The sequence below is a fragment of the Anolis carolinensis genome, chromosome 2 (genome assembly GCF_035594765.1).
Source record: "Anolis carolinensis isolate JA03-04 chromosome 2, rAnoCar3.1.pri, whole genome shotgun sequence".
NCBI classification, from domain to species: domain Eukaryota; kingdom Metazoa; phylum Chordata; class Lepidosauria; order Squamata; family Dactyloidae; genus Anolis; species Anolis carolinensis.
Window position 1 is genome coordinate 68,535,315 of NC_085842.1, and position 16,641 is coordinate 68,551,955.

Below are 16,641 nucleotides of genomic sequence, written 5' to 3' on the forward strand. Positions count from 1 at the left end.
TTGCATGGATCCGTCACTGGTTGATTCTTCACAGATTTTACCATGATGGGAAAGTGTTACCATTTGGTTTTTGGTTCTTATCCACACATGGCAGTCATTTCTTAATAATGAAACCATCACAAGACTTGGCATGTATGAACTGGGCCTTTAAACCCCCCTTCTATTAAGCAGAGTTTGTGTGCCACTGAAAGACAGCAAATGGCCGGCTTGAAGAATCCTCCCTGCATTTGTTTTAACTATCTGAAGCAAGAGAACCATTTGGAGTTTACTTCCCTCTGGGTGCCAAAATTTCAGGGAAGGTCTCTGTTTTGATGGAACTGAGCCTCACAGTTCTTCTTATTTTGGCCTGAACAGAACAACCCTGGCAAAATATAGAAGGGGTTAAAGGAGAGCTCCTCCCCATACAGGAATTCTACCCAGCAATTTAAAATCATAGGATCATAGAATTATAGAGTTGGAAGAGATCACATAGGCCATCCCATCCAATCAAAGCACCCCCAACAGATGGCCATCCAGCCTCTGTTTCAAAGCCGCCAAGCAAGGAGCCTCCACCACACTCCGAGGCAGAAGGTTCCACTGTGAAACAGCTCTTAGAATCAGGAAGTTCTAACTAATGTTCAGGTGGAGTCTCCTTTCCTGTAACTTGAACCCACTCCTCTGAGTCCAAGGCCCCTTCTACACTGCCATATAATGTTGGGTTATCTAAGCAATCATGCATGCATTTTCAATGTGGGATGGTTTATGTAGTTAGTTTTGTTTGTTGCTTAGTAACCTGAAGCCAAGCTGCATTCCAAAGTTGATGGCACCATTTAAGGGTTGTGCATGTGAAGTGAAAAGGGGGAGTATCCTTTCTAGGGACTTACAGGAAGTGATGTACATATGCCTCTTCCTGCTTCTTTGGCTCTCTCTGCTCTTCCTCTTTTTCTTGATCCAGCCATGCCATGCTGATGTTACTCTTTGTTAAGAGATATGTAGTATCCTGAACTGTATTTCTTTCGGAACTAAGATGTTTTTACCTGTATGACCACCATCATACAAGATTGTGAGTAAACATATTTTTACTATTTTACTTTTGATGTCTCTGATGCTTATTTTATGTGCATGACTCTTTAAAGGGAAAGGGAGGCTGGCTATTTTTGGCTTTTTCTCACCTCTGCTCACATAAACCCCTAGTCTTCTGCGTTTTTTTGCTACTCTGCACCAATATCTAACCATATTAGTATCATAATCCTAACAGGTTATGAATATATTCCTAATATATAATCCAGATTATCATATCAGATAATCCACATTATCTGCTTTGAACTGGATTATATGAGTTTACAGTACCAAATAATCCAGTTCAAAGCAGATAGTATGAATTTTATATGACAGTGTAGATGGGGCCCTAGTCTCCAGGACAGCAGAAAACAAGCCTGCTCCCTCTTCCTTATGACATCCTTTCACATATTTATACATGGCTATCATGTCTTCTCTCAACTTTTTCTTCTGCAAGCTAACCTACCCAGGTCTTCAAGTTGCTCCTCATTTTTCTTCAGGGCAACTTTCTAACATTGCAGAGTAAGATGCTGAAAATTCATCATACCTAGATGTATTCAACGAACTAGTGTGGCATAATGGATGAAGCATTGGATAAAGAGCCTGGGAGGCAAATGTTCAAATCTTTGCTCCACCATGGAAAGCCACTGGGTAACCTTGGGTGCACTCTCTCAGCCTCAAAGGAAAACCAACTTCCTCTGAATAAATTTTGTCATGAAAGCACAAGGAGAAGGTGAACATAAACTGAGACTGACTTTATAGGTGCATAAAAACAACAAAGAACTCTTCTATTTGCTAGGTTCACATCACCACAGTCACTTTGCTTGGATTCCTTCTCTTTGGATGTCTAAACCTGATTTCTAAAGGGGAACTGCATGAAAGTGAAATATCACTATGCCAAAGGGTCTTGGGGCATTTTGAGCAACCGAGAAAAAGAAATTGGTACCGTAATGCTCTGGCATTGAATGCTTGCCATATATATGTTGCGCTCCACCCTTTGGGGTGAGAAGGGCAGAATATAAATGTTTTAAATAAATAACTAATAAATAAGCTTTCATAGATGCATGTCTATTTAAGTCTGTATCTGATGAAGCATCTTATATCCAAAATACTTGGGACTAGCAGGGTTCTTGAATACTTGAATAGACATAATCTTTCAAATGGGACATATAATTCATTTACATATGGGTTAAACTGCCAGCTATAGAAGATCTTGCTGATCGGAAGGAAGGTTGGCAGTTAAAAGCCTCAGCTCCCGCCGTCAGCCTCAGCTTCTGCTTACCTCGCAGTTCAAAAACAACATTGTGAGTATATAAATAGGTACTGCTTTAGCAGGGAGGTAAAAGGCTCCCTGAAAAACATGCCGGCAAAATCCGATTAGGAAGGTGTCCATGGACAACAGGCTTCTTGGTGTGGAAAAATGAAACAGCACCTACCCATGACTGAGTCGAAATCAGCTGGATGCCGGAGATGAAAAGAGGGAAGCCTTACCTCTGTTTATGTACTGTCTGTCTTTGTCAATTGTATAAGGGCATTGAATGTTTGCTATATATGTACCTGTAATCCGCTCTGAGTCACTTTGGGGAGATAGAGTGGAATATAAATAAAGTATATTATTATTATTATTATTATTATTATTATTATTATTATTATTTCTATAACACATTAAAACATTGTTTGAAGGTAACCTTATTTAAATAATTGTGTGTATGAAACAATGTTGGGTTGCTGTGAGTCTTTGGGGCTGTACAGCCATGTTCCAGAAGCTTTCTCTCCTGACATTTCGCCCACATCTGTGGCAGGCATACCTCATAATCTCTGAGAATGTCTGCCATAGATGTGGGCGAAACGTCTGGAGACAAAGCTTCTGGAATATGGCCATACAGCCTGTGATTCCAGCCATGAAAGCCTTCAACCATACAATGTTTGTGTACACTGAACCTTTGAAAAGCAAAGGCTTCACTGTCTCAGCCACCTGTGTGGATAATTTTGGAAGATTTTGGAATTCCAGAGAAGGAATACTCAACCTGTGCTATCAAGTGGATTCTCTCTGTTTCTCATTTTCTAAGGTGAGACGTGGGGATGCAATTCTCCTTTTTTCCTCCAAGCAGCCGGGACCCCGCTCCCAAACTGTGGTGCCTTTTCTGTGCTCCCTTTCCACCTCGCCTTCTGCTGTTGCCGCGGGACGAAAGCGCGATAGAGAGAAGACCCAAAGGCGGTGTCGGGCGGCGGGCATTGGCTTTGGCTGTCTGGAGATCCGCTCCCCACCCCCTCTCCCCGTTTCTCCTTGCGTCTTTGCACAGACCAGAGCTGCATCTCTGCTGTAGAATGAATGCAGCTTTGACACTATTTGGACTGACATTGTTCAGTGTTATGGAAGCATGGAAGGCCTTGAGCCTTCCTTCTCTGGCAAAGAGCGCTGGCGCCTCCTCCAACGGCAACTCCTAGGATTCCATAGCAGTGCCAGTGATGGCAACCAACCTGCATTCATTCTATGGTGGAGAGGCTCCCTAGACATTTGGGAGGCCTTCTTCCTCGGGAGGCCTGGCGAAATGAGAGCAAGTCGGCGGAGGCAAAAGGTCCGATAAGCTGCCGCTCCGGGAGGGAGATAAGCAGGGAGGGAGCGAGGGCGGGGCCCCGGGGGAGGCTTCGATGGTCCCAGGAGCCCCGACCGGGGAGGCTGCGTGGCTGGGCCTCCTTTGGTCTCCCGCTCTCCGCCCAGGACCCAGAGGAAGCCCACGAGGGGAGGCCCCTTCTCCTGGGAAAAGACCGCGCGAGGAGAAGGGCGCGCCTGGGGTGCATCTACACCGGAGAATGAAGGCAGTTCCACGTCACTGCAACTGCCATGGCTCCAGACTAGAGAATCCTCGGGTTGGCGAGGTACCAGCCCTTTGGCAGAGAAGGCTACAGGCCGTGAGCCATGGCAGTCCATAGCTCAATATCTTCGCAAGTATCAACAGAAAGATACATTACTTGCGACGTAGGTGGCTTGCAGAACAGCAAAGGCATGTGAGAATCTACTGGAGCTCTAGTTATATTGGAAATACAGTAGAGTCTCACTTATCCAACACTCGCTTATCCAACGTTCTGGATTATCCAACGCATTTTTGTAGTCAATGTTTTCAATATATCATGATATTTTGATGCTAAATTTGTAAATACAGTAATTACTACATAGCATTACTGCGTATTGAACTACTTTTTCTGTCAATTTTGTTGTATAACATGATGCTTTGGTGCTTAATTTGTAAAATCAAAACCTAATTTGATGTTTAATAGGCTTTTCTTAATCTCTCCTTATTATCCAACATATTCGCTTATCCAACGTTCAGCCGGCCCGTTTACATTGGATAAGTGAGACTCTACTGTAACTGCATCCAGTCTCTGGACACATATCCCTTTGGAAATGACCATTCTAACCTTATTGAAAAGGAAAAATGATGCCATATCCATCTGGCAAATGTGAATCTCCATGAATATGTGGAGACCACCTTTTGAAAACCACTAGTCAAGAAAAGCATGACCTTGTTAGAGGTAAACCCTTTGAACAAGTGATATACATAAGCATTCATGTAATGGCACACAAGTAACTCAGCTGTTAAACTGAAGAACCATGTCTTTGAACTGCCAAGGACAACAACTTTATGACTTTACTCTGGCACTTTAGTTCAATTTGGCCACTCCATACTATCCCCATCTACCAACTTGGTGGTTCATTTAATTTTATTTTACTTTTGCCTACTTTATGTTTTGAAGGGCTTTTATGCTTAATGTAATGTATTGTTTGCATAATGTTGATTTTACTGTGTTTTATTCATTGTAATATGTTTTAATTGTTGCACTTATTTACTGTTTTTGGGCCGTTGGCCTGTGTTAGCCGCCCCGAGTCCCTGCAGGGAGATGGTGGCGGGGTAGAAAAATAAAGTTACTTACTTACTTACTTACCACTACAAAAATACATTGGGTTAGCAGAGGATGGTTGTTTCTTTGAAGTTGAAATTGAAATTGTAATTGCCCCAAAAGATATACACTCCCTTAAAACCTCTTAGTTTAAAATATGCATTCAAAGATAAAAAAGACAAAGTCTTCTTTGAAAAATAACGTATCTTGTTTACTCACAAATATCTTGTAATAATTCACCATATTGGCACATTTCTTATTAAAGTTCAGTTATAGATAGAATGTAGTTCTCTCTGTGTCAAGTGCACAGGGTATTATTCTTAATCAATAGTCCCTAGTCTTTAGGTATAGTTGTACTCACTGAAGTCCATAAGTCATACTTCTCTACTGAAGTCCAAACAGCAACATGCATCCACGTTCACTGAGGTGTAAAGCAGACAGAATTCAAAATGGAGTTCTGAGCCTGAACATGAGCAGTACAATCACATGTCTATAACCCCTCCCACACCAAAGAGTTATGGTCAAACTGGCAAATCAACATAAACAGAGAATACAGGTTAGCAAATATATACATTAACAAATAGTGAAAAGCTTGGGACGTTGCTTTTTCCAACTAGTTAAGAGGGCTTAGATACTCTAAAACAGTGGTTCTCAACCTGGGGTTTCCACATGTTTTTGGCCTTCAACTCCCAGAAATCCTAACAGCTGGTAAACTGGCTGGGATTTTTGGGAGTTATAGGCCAAAAACATCTGAGGACCCCAGGTTGAGAACCACTGCTCTAAAAGGCAGTGTCTGATATAAAAATCCTGTCTGATATATCGGAAGCTAAGCTGGGTCAGCCTTGCATATCAGAGGAAGGAACTGGGAAAGCCACCACATGTGATTTTAAGGCCACATGGATATAGGGTAGATGGCAAAATGAGTGTGCTGAGTCCTTAACATAAGAATCTACCCCTCATAAATTCTCCTTGCTTTTGTTGTATGGCTTCAAGTCTTTTCTGACTTATGGCTGCCCTAAAGCAAATCTATTATAGAGTTTCCTTGGCAGAAAGTGACCAGAAGAATGTTGGACTTGGACACTAGGATTTTGAATCCTTGCTTGGCCATGGAAACTCACAGAATGACCTTGGGGAGATCACACTCTTTCAGCCTCAGAGGAAGGCATGGCAACTAAATAGTCCTGGAGTAAAGCTATAAGGAAGAGGACATTAAGGACATTTTCCCCAACATAAGAGTTCTGCTCCCTCAAATAAAATGTCTTTCTATCCACAAAATTCTAGCATTGCAGACAATGAGACAGTGACAACATTTCATGTATATAGAGCTCTTCTATTTGCTATGTTCTTATTCAGCAAATAGATAATCTTAATGGCTCAAATGACACTAGGATAGAGTCACTGAAACCACTTTGCCTGCCCACTTGCCTTTGGATGCTTCAAATCTATTTCTGGATGCTCAGCTAAAGTTTTAAATTCTTACAATGCTACAAATTTGGGGGTTGACGGTACATTTCATGACAGGATTTTGCCCTGTCCCTTGGACTAATCATTGTAGAAACAGAATGCTGGCCTTGGTCTGATCTAGCAGGTCTGCTCTTACATTCTTAGCCGGGGATTGTTTAACATGGCAGGGAGGGAAAACAAAGCAGAGTGTGAATTAGGCCTCCTTCTTTTACTCCCTTGCATTCAACACACACACAAAGCAGATGAGCTCTGTTCAAGGGTGGTTCCATTTCAGAGTGAAGGTGGGAAGTGGCAGAAATCTCCATGGGTGAAACAGAACGAAAGTATAAAAAAAACTATCAAAAAGAACAAAGAAAGTGCTGTTTACTTAGAAAAAATAGAAGGGTTGTAGCAACAGGGAATTCCCCTTTTCTTCATGCAAAAACATCCAGCCATGCAATACCCCTGCTTAGAGAGGGATGAATGTGTGAACTCAAAACAGTTCTGATCTATGCTCAGAATGGCAGATTTCAGAACTTAGAAAAAAAACTTAAATGGAGTTTTGAAAAAATAAACATCTAGGCCTAAATCCTATTGTTAGTCCTAACTAGATTAGAATCATTCAATTAATTAGATTTGCCTACATTCAGCAATTGTGATTGAATGGGTCAAATTTAGCTGGGACTAACCAACAAAATCCCAGTCCTAAGAACATCACTATAAATTTACAAACTGGCCTCATGCTAGTTCTACAGAAACACAGCATAGTGATTTCGGCTTATGGTCCAAAATGGTCCAGTCAATTGACATAATTTGCTTGTGTGAACCAGGACTTTAGATAACCACAAATGTTACGCAAAAGAGAGGCAGAAATGTGGGTACTGGAAATAATTGCACCCAGTCTCTGGAAATATATACCTTTGGAAATAAATGGCAATCATAACCTTATTGAAAAGGAAAAATGATGTCATATCTGTTTGGTAAATGTAAATCTCCAGAAACATGTGGAGACCACCTTTTGAAAATCACTAGTCAAGAAAAGCATGACTTTGTTAGAAGTCAACCCTTTGAACAAATGATATTCATAAGCATTCATGTAATGGCACACAGGTAACTTAGATGTTAAACTGAAGAACCAAGGACAAAGACATGCCACAGGATTTTCCTCCAACACCACAGTTCAAAAGCATCTATCTTCCTTTGCTCAGCCTTCCTTATGGTCCAGCTCTCACATACTTCTCTACTGAAGTCTAAACAGCAACATATACCCACCTCCACTGAGGTGTGAAACAGACAGGCATCCACCTCCACTGAGGTGTAGAATGTACTTGCTACAAAATGGAGTCCTGAGTCTGAGCATCCTAAGTACAGTGTTCCCTCACTTATCATGAGGGTTATATTCCAGGACCACCTGCAATAAGTGAACATCCGCGAAGTAGGGAGATTATATTTATTCTATGTGTGGAGGAGAGCAAACCACAGATCACTTACTACAATGCAGTCTGTACTTTATTTTAACCATTACAATATACAGTACACCAGCAGAGAAAAAGAATGGAAGCTAAATAACCCTTTTTTCCCAACCCTTCCCTACCCTCTCCTCCCCCTCCCTTTATTTCTCCCTCCCCCCCTTCCAAAACCCTTTGCACACGCAAAAACCTGTGAAACAGTGAAAATATCACAATAAATGTGTACATTAATATTAATTGAAAACCCGCAAAACAGCGAGGGAGCGAAAAGTGAACCGTGAAGTAGCGAGTGAACACTGTGCAATCACATGTCTATAATCCCTCCCACACCAAAGAGGTACAATCAAACTGGCAAGTCAATATACACATAGAATACCAAATATATACATTAAGAAATAAACAGTGAAAGGCTTAGGAGGTTGCTATTTCTAACAGTGGGGGGCTAATCTTTACCTTGTATTTAGTTCATCCTACAGAGAAGAATGGTGTATATTTCTCTAAGTATGCCAAAGCTCATTGTAAATATCAGAGCCAGCTCTACTATTAGGTAAATTGAGCTAGCTTCCTCAAGACACAGATGCTGGAGTACTGAGAAGAATGGCAGGGGAATGAAAGACTGAGCTATCTATGCCACACAGCCTATCCTTTTAATAATTCTCTAAACTATCCTCCTGCTGTTGCATATAGGAAAGGTCACAACAAGCCTTGGAGCAAGATTCTCCTGCCTGTCTGGACAGCTTTTAGAGGTGGGAGATTACCATTTTATCTTTCTCGTTGGAGAGCAAAATGCCTTGGGCTGGTCTTTTGTGCAGTCATAAAGTCATGTCTTGGGACATGTTCAGAGTCTAATTCATCACTGAGTAAGATTGTCCCAGTCAAGGCGCTGGGTTTTATTAGATAGCTATGAGTGTCCACACTTCAGAAGTTTAGCTACTGGGGATGGGCAAAAGGAGGACATTACTCTTCAAATGAGAATTCTGCTCCCCCCAAAATAATTTTCCATCAGTCTTTGAATTTCTAGCATTGCAAGGAATTGAAATATTGAAAATAATTCACATCAGGAACACTTCTATTTGTTGTATACTTTTCCTTTGCTTTGGGTATCTAAACTTTTATTTCTATATGCTAATCTGAAGTTTTCAATTACTGCAATGCTAGACATTTGGTAACTGAAGAAAAATGTCTTTGGGAAGACAGAATTCTTATTGTCCTCATTTCCTCCCCAATATCTACATTCCTATAGTACCTATTCTAAGGTGACTGACCAACATCAATGGGCCTAACAGTTAATCTCCCTAAGCTTGTGTCCTCTTCTCTCACACAAATTGTTCCACTATATCACTTACCGAGTGACAAAACGACCCTAAGCCTGCTCATCAGAAGGAAGTCCCACTGCATTAAATCCAATAACATGAACCTCAAGCCCAGAAAAGTCACACTTGAATACATTTCTAAGGATCCTTCCACACAGTCATATAACTCAGAATATCAAGGCAGAAAATCCCACAATATCTGCTTTGAACTGGGTTATCTGAATCCACACTACCATATATTCCAGTTCAAAGCAGAAAATGTGGGATGTAATTCAGCTGTGTGGAAGAGGCCGAAGTCTTAAGGTACCACAGATATAAACAGATCTCCACCTTCAAAAGTGAAACCCTTTTTTTGCAGAACGCTGTGCAAATGCTAAATTTGTATTTACAGCTGTCCTTGCAATATAATGCTATGCATATATGTTTCCAAGCAGGTAACTGAGGAACAGTGAAAATGAGGAAAGGTCCTGTGGTACCTTCAGACAACCTGGGAGTTATAGTCTGATGAGGCACCAGCACTGTTGGGCAAAGAAGGTGAAAGATGTAAAAACTACAACTCTCCTGATTATAGTTAAAGTGGTGGCAAACTGCCTCAGTTCTGCACTGAATGAGGTCACTCTCTTGGGGCCCTTCCACACAGCACTATATCCCAGAATATCAAGGTAGGAAATCCCACAATATTTGCCTTGAACTGGGTTATGAGTCCACACTGCCATATATTCCAGTTCAAAGCAGATATTGTGGAATTTCCTCCCTTGATATTCTGTCATATAGGGATGTGTGGAAGGGCCCTTGGACAGGAAATTTCAAACTTCCTTAGCACTCAACCTGATTGTATCCCAGTTCTTTGAGCAATACCTTTGGAGGAATCAAAAGCACTTTAGGATGGATCTATATTGCCATATAATCCAGTTTCATGATGGAGATTAACATAATTGAATTGGATTATATGGTAGTGTAACTCATTAATCCAGTTCAATGTAGTTAATCTACATTCTGAAACTAGATTATATTATTATTAGCTTGGTTACCTGGGCGATGCCCGGGTTATTTGAAAAGGGCATTGTTTGTTTTTGGATGTTAAATAATATCAGTTTAATCATATGTTAAGCTATTTCTTAGGGGAAAAAACCTCAGTCTTTGCTTTTGTTTTTTTATGAACGCTCCCATTAGAAAATGCATAAGGATGTGGGTAAACTACAATTTCCAAAAATCTTGGGTCAATCCTCCTCAAACTCCCCCAGTATTCACAGTTGGCCATGTTGGGTCTGTGTGCCAAATTTGGTCCAGATCCATCATCGGCTGGGTTCAGTGTTCTCAGGATGCGGGTGAACTATAACTCCCTGATACCAATGTCAATCACCCCCAAACTTTGCCAGTATGCAAAGTTGACTGTGTTCGGTCTGTGTGCCAAATTAGTTCCAGGTCCATCATTGGTGGGGTTCAGAGTGCTCTTAGATTGCAGATGAACTATACACCCGAGTCCCTTCAGCTCCTAGAAATCATGGTGAATTCTCCCCAAACCTCTCTAATATGTTCAGTTGCTGATCAATTCCTTTGTTTGCTGTGTGCCATAGAAAAGAATAGGAAAAGGTTAAGGGAGAGGCAGTGGGCGGAGTCATACAAATGCCACACCAATGAATAGAGAAAGAAACCCAGTCAAAGAAAGAAACTCAGTCAATGATGTGGCTCAGTATGACCTGCAATGTCCTGGGAGGGAGGGCTTGGTGGCTCTTCAGCACTGTGGGTTAAAGCTGATTTTGGAGGTGGGAGGCTGTCTGTGTAATGGAAACCCCTGCCACATACACATACACATATAAATTTATGTGTATAGATAGATATATTATTATGTTTATTTATATCCTGCCTTCTCTCTTTATAGGAGACCAAAGTGGATCACAATTAAAATTAGTACAATAGAAGGTCAATATACAAATATTAAGAAACATTAAACATTATTAATATTAAAAAATAATTCAAGCATATAAGACCACAGGACCCCCTGACTTAAACACCTTCATCTTTAAAGGATTATATGGCAATGTGGATCCAGCCTTAGTCTTTGGTGGGAATAAATGCACTGTGGAAAGAGGCAGGGGCTCCAGACTGCAGGTTGCTCCGCCCCTCGCTCCCCTGGCTGGCTCTGGAGAGAGAGCTTGTTCTCTTTCGTCCCCTTTCTTCCACGTTTGAGCCTTGAAGAGGGAGAAGGTGGAGAGCTTGAAAGAGAGGAGGAGGGAGGGGCTCTCCCGACGGAGGAGGCCTCTCTCTCAAAGGCCAAGGAGGACAAAAGCCCGCAGACGCCTTTTCTCTCGGATCCTGCCTGGTTTAACCGACCGTGGCTTGTCAACAACCTGCCAAGTTGACAACGGAAACGCACACGGCCAAGACGGGCTCGCCTCCTGCCAGGGGTTTTCGTCCTCTTCCTCCTCCTCTTTCCCTAAAGGTGCCAGCTCCGCCTGATTGGAAACTAAGCAGAGTCAGTCATAGTTAGTATTTAGATGGGAGACCGCCAGCCAATACCAGGAAGAATTTGAGAAAGCTACCTCTGAGTACTCCTTGCCGAAGAAAACGCTATGAAATAATTCCAGGGAGTCGCCATAAGCCTACAGGCGATTGGAGACACCCAGACAGAGTCAGAAAGGGGCTCTTTTTCTTTTATGGAGGGAGAGATAAAGGGTAAAGGTTTCCCCTGACGTTAAGTCCAGTCGTGATCGACTCTGGGGGTTGGTGCTCATCTCCATTTCTAAGCCGAAGAGCCGGCGTTGTCCGTAGACACTTCCAAGGTCATGTGGCCGGCATGACTGCATGGAGCGCCGTTACCTTCCCGCCGGAGCGGTACCTATTGATCTACTCACATTGGCATGTTTTCGAACTGCTAGGTTGGCAGGAGTGTATGCTTAACCTTCACCTAGATTTCAGGAGTTTATTTATGGCTGCGTCCTTCTATCCAGACAAGTGTGTAGGAGGGCAGTCTTATAAAAACCACCGTCGTTCTTGTTTGATGGTGATGATGAACAATATAGATAATGCTAAACTCAAAACCCACAAAATCGCGTTATTGTCCAACCAAACTGTACAGAGCATATCAGCCAAGCTTTCGAAGCAATATGCAGTAATGGGTTGCTGTGAGTTTTCCGGACTGTATGGCCATGTTCCAGACGCATTCTCTCCTGGCGTTTCTCCCACATCTATGGCAGGCATCCTCAGAGGTTCTGAGGTATATCGGCAACTAGGTCAGTGAGGTTTATGTTTCTGTAAGGTCCAGGGTGGGAGAAAGAACTCTTGTCTGTTGGAGGCAAGTGTGAATGCTGCAGTCACCTTAATTAGCATTGAAAGGCCTTGCAGCTTCCAAGCCTGACTGATTCCTGCGTGGGGGAATCCTTTGATGGGAGGTGTTAGCTGGCCCTGATTTATTTGAGAACACAGAAATTCTGGACTACTCTAATAACTACGATGTCAGACTACACAGAGAAGCAATTGAAATCCACAAGCATGTGTGGACAATTTCAATAGAAAGGAGGAAACCATGAAAATGAACAAAATCTGGCTACTAGTATTTAAAAAACTAATCAGGACAATAAATAAAGAACAACACTTTGAAAACAGGAAATTCCAGACATGAAACAATCAGGGCCAGCTAACACCTCCCAACAAAGGATTCCCCCAGGCAGGAATCAGCCAGGCCTTGAAGCTGCAAGGTTTTTCAGTGCTAATAAATGTGATTAACTGTAACATTCACATTTGCCTCCAACAAACAAGAGTTCTTTCTCCCACCCTGGACTTTCCACAGATATATAAACCTCCCTTGCTTAGTTTCCAATATACCTCACAACCTCTGAGGATGCCTGCCATAGATGCAGGCAAAACGTCAGGAAAGAATGCTTCTGGAACATGGCCACACAGGAACCCATTGATTCCGGCCATGAAAGCCTTCAAAACATATATCTTTTTTGTCCAACCAAACTGCACAGAGCATATCAGACAAGTTTTTGAAGCAATATGCAGTATTACATATATACAGATTATCCCACAAACTTTCTGCACCGTCCAGATGGATTAACATTAGTAGTGGTTTGAGTGTTGCACTAAGTCTGTGGGAAAGATGGTTTGAATCCCTACTCATCCCTGGAAACCCACTGGGGTGAGCCTCCTCTTTCAGACTCAGAGGAAGGCAATGCATTTGAGCAAATCTTGGCTAGAAGACCCTAATAGGGGATCGCCATAAATCGAAGCTGACTTGAGGGTACATGGGCAACTACAAGAACCGTGTCACTCTTCCAAAAAACAATTCTTTATACAGCATTATACTCCAGCTTGTAATAATACTTTGAACGGATTTCAGTAATTGATTACATTTCTTGGTTTAAGGACTAGGCGTGCAGCTATATTGTAGAATGAATGCAGTTTGGCACTTGGTTGTTGTGCATTTTCCGGGCTGTATGGCCATGTGGCTATACAGCCCGGAAAATGCATAACAACCCAGTGATTCCGGCCATGAAAGCCTTCGACAACACAGTTTGGCACTACTTTAACTGCCCTGGCTCAGTGCTATGGAATCGTGGGAGCTGTAGTTTGGTGAGATACCAACACCTTTGGGCAGAGAAGCCTCAAGAACTTGTAAGACTATATTTCCCATGAGTCCATAGCATTGAGCTATCGTACTTAATTTGGTGTCAAACAGCATTAATGCTACAGTGTAGATTCACTCTTTATGTCATCTTTCGCTTCTAGGGTCCCAGCGTCTCCCAAGGGCCTTGAAACTACAATCAAACTCATTTAATTCATTCTCAGAAGGAGGTGGATTTACAATAATAATAATAAATCAAATCAAGGGACTGGCTTGCTGTGAGTTTTCCAGGCTGTATGGCCATGTTCCAGAGGTGGATTTACAATAATAATAAAACAAATCAAGGGATTGGCTTGCTGTGAATTTTCCGGGCTGTATGACCATATTCCAGAAGCATTTTCTCCTGACGTTTCGCCCACATCTATGGCAGGCATCCTCAGAGGTTGTGAGGTGTTGGGAACTAGGCAAGTGGGGTTTATATACCTGGAATGTTCAGGGTGGGAGAAATAACTCTTATCTGCCTGAGACAGGTGAGAACGTTGCATTTGGCCAGCTTGATTAGCATTGAGTAGCCTGGCAGCTTCAAAACCTGGCTGCTTCCTGCCTGGGGAAATGCTTTGTTAGGTGTGTTAGCTGGCCCTGATTGTTTTTTGTCTAGAATTCTCCTGTCTTCTGAGTGTTATTTTTTATTTACTTCACTGATTTTAGAGGGTTTTTTTTTTTAAAAAAATACTGGTAGCCAGATCCTCCCAAAAAAGGATTCTGCCAGGCTATTTGCTATGTAATTAAGATGCCCAATTGCAACAGTCACACGTGCCTCGGGCAGGCAAGAGTTCTTTCTCCTATCCTAGACTTTCCACAGTTATATAAACCCCACTTGCCTAGTTTCCAACATACCCCACAACTTCTGAGGATGCCTGCCATAGATGTGGGCGAACGTCAGGAGAAAATGCTTCTGGAACATGGCCATACAGCCCGGAAAACTCACCGCCACCCAGTGATTCCAGCCATGAAATCCTTCGACAATAATAAAAAAAAAAACAGGCGACGTCCATTCTCAGGTGTTTTGGACTACAACTCCCACAATTCCTAACAGCCTGCCGGCTGTTAGAAATTGTGGAAGTTGCAGTCCAAAACACCTGGAGGGTCCAGGTTTGCCCATACCTGGTGTAGATGCATGTCGTGCATACCAGCTGAGAAGAGAGTGCTACTGACTTCACGTCTGGTTAACCCACCTTTTTGCTGCCCTTTCCCATTCGTGTGCACGTTAATGCTTCGGAAGTTTCAACCAATCACGTGAACATCCATTCCTATTTCATTCGCTTGCGTGCGCCACGCAGGATTAAGCTCAGAGTTTATTTCTCCTGCAACTCAGTTCCTTGGAGGCTGGTGACCATCGCGGTACGTCTCCTTTTCTCTCTAAGCACGGAACTGGACCGAAACACTCGATAGTATGCAATAGCGCAGTCCATCGAAGCATCCGAGGAAGTGGGCTAGAACCCATGCAAACTCAAAAATAATAAAATTAAAATGGTCTTTAACCCTGGCTCCTTTCCTTCTCTTCCTTTTATAGGGAGCCAACCGAACATGGGTTGCTGTGAGTCTTTCGGGCTGTATGGCCAAGTTCCAGAAGCTTTCTCTCCTGACGTTTCGCCCACATCTGTGGGCGAAACGTCAGAAGAGAAAGCTTCTGAAACATGGCCATACCTCCCGAAAGACTCACAGCAACCCAGTGATTCCGGCCATGAAAGCCTTCGACAATACATTCAACCTAAGATGGTTTATCAGCTCAGCGAAAACTGCCACATGGGGTTGCGATATGGCATTGCGGCTCACCGTCTTTTCTTCATATGGTATTTCATCGAAAGCTAAGACGTACTCTAATCCTAGAGTACGTCTGTACTGTAGAACAAACGCACATTGACACCGCTTTAACCGCCATGGCTCAGTGATATGAGATCCTGCGAGATGTGAGGCAGCAGCACTCTTTCCCAGAGAAGAGAAGAAAGAGAAGACATTGGAAAACAATCTCTCGCGATTCCATAACGGTGAGCCATGGCAGTTAAAGCGGTGTCAAACTGCATGCATTCGGCAGTGTAGGCGCACGCCTAGACGCCCATATTAAATGGAAGCTTCCCTGAGCAATGTGGGGCCAAGATCTGAATAAACACACTGGGAGAATCCGACCGTCCACACAACCCCTGACAATTCGTGTTCATCACCGTTTTAAAGAGAAAGGAAAGGAATTGACACAATCCCGAGTTGTTTTAAAAAATATGTTGGTGGGTTGTTGTTGTTGTTTTTTTTTGGGGGGGGCTGTTTCTAAGTTCAGGCTTGGCTTGTTTGTGAAGCCACTTAAAAAAAGAGGGCAAGCGAATTGTCAGGATACTTTCCGCAGATGGAGAGGTCGATAGAGATAAATACATCTACCACTGAGAGAAATAAAATAAAGTATGATGGAAACGTTCTGGCAAGGAGATGAATCCCTAATGGAGGGGGTCACTAAGCCGCAGCTGGGGGGAGTCACTTCGGGAGGAGTTCGGATCCGCTTCGGCCCTAGACGTGAACCTGGACGCTAGAACTCATGGAGCGGGTGATTCGTACCCAGCCCAAGATAGTCCCTCTCATTCAGTGGTTCCCAATCTGTGGGTCCCCAGGTGTTTTGGCCTACAACTCCCAGAAATCCCAGCCAGTTTACCAGCTGTTAGGATTTCTGGGAGTTGAAGGCCAAAACTTCTGGGGACCCACAGACACTGTTAGGTAGGCTAGGGATGCATTTTACACTACCAAATCAATGCGATTCCACCGCTTGAGCTGCCATGGCTCCATGCTGACATTATAGGAGTTGTAGTTTGTTGAGGCACAGGCACTCTGTGGCAGAGAAGGTTAAAGACCTTGTAAAACGCCTGTA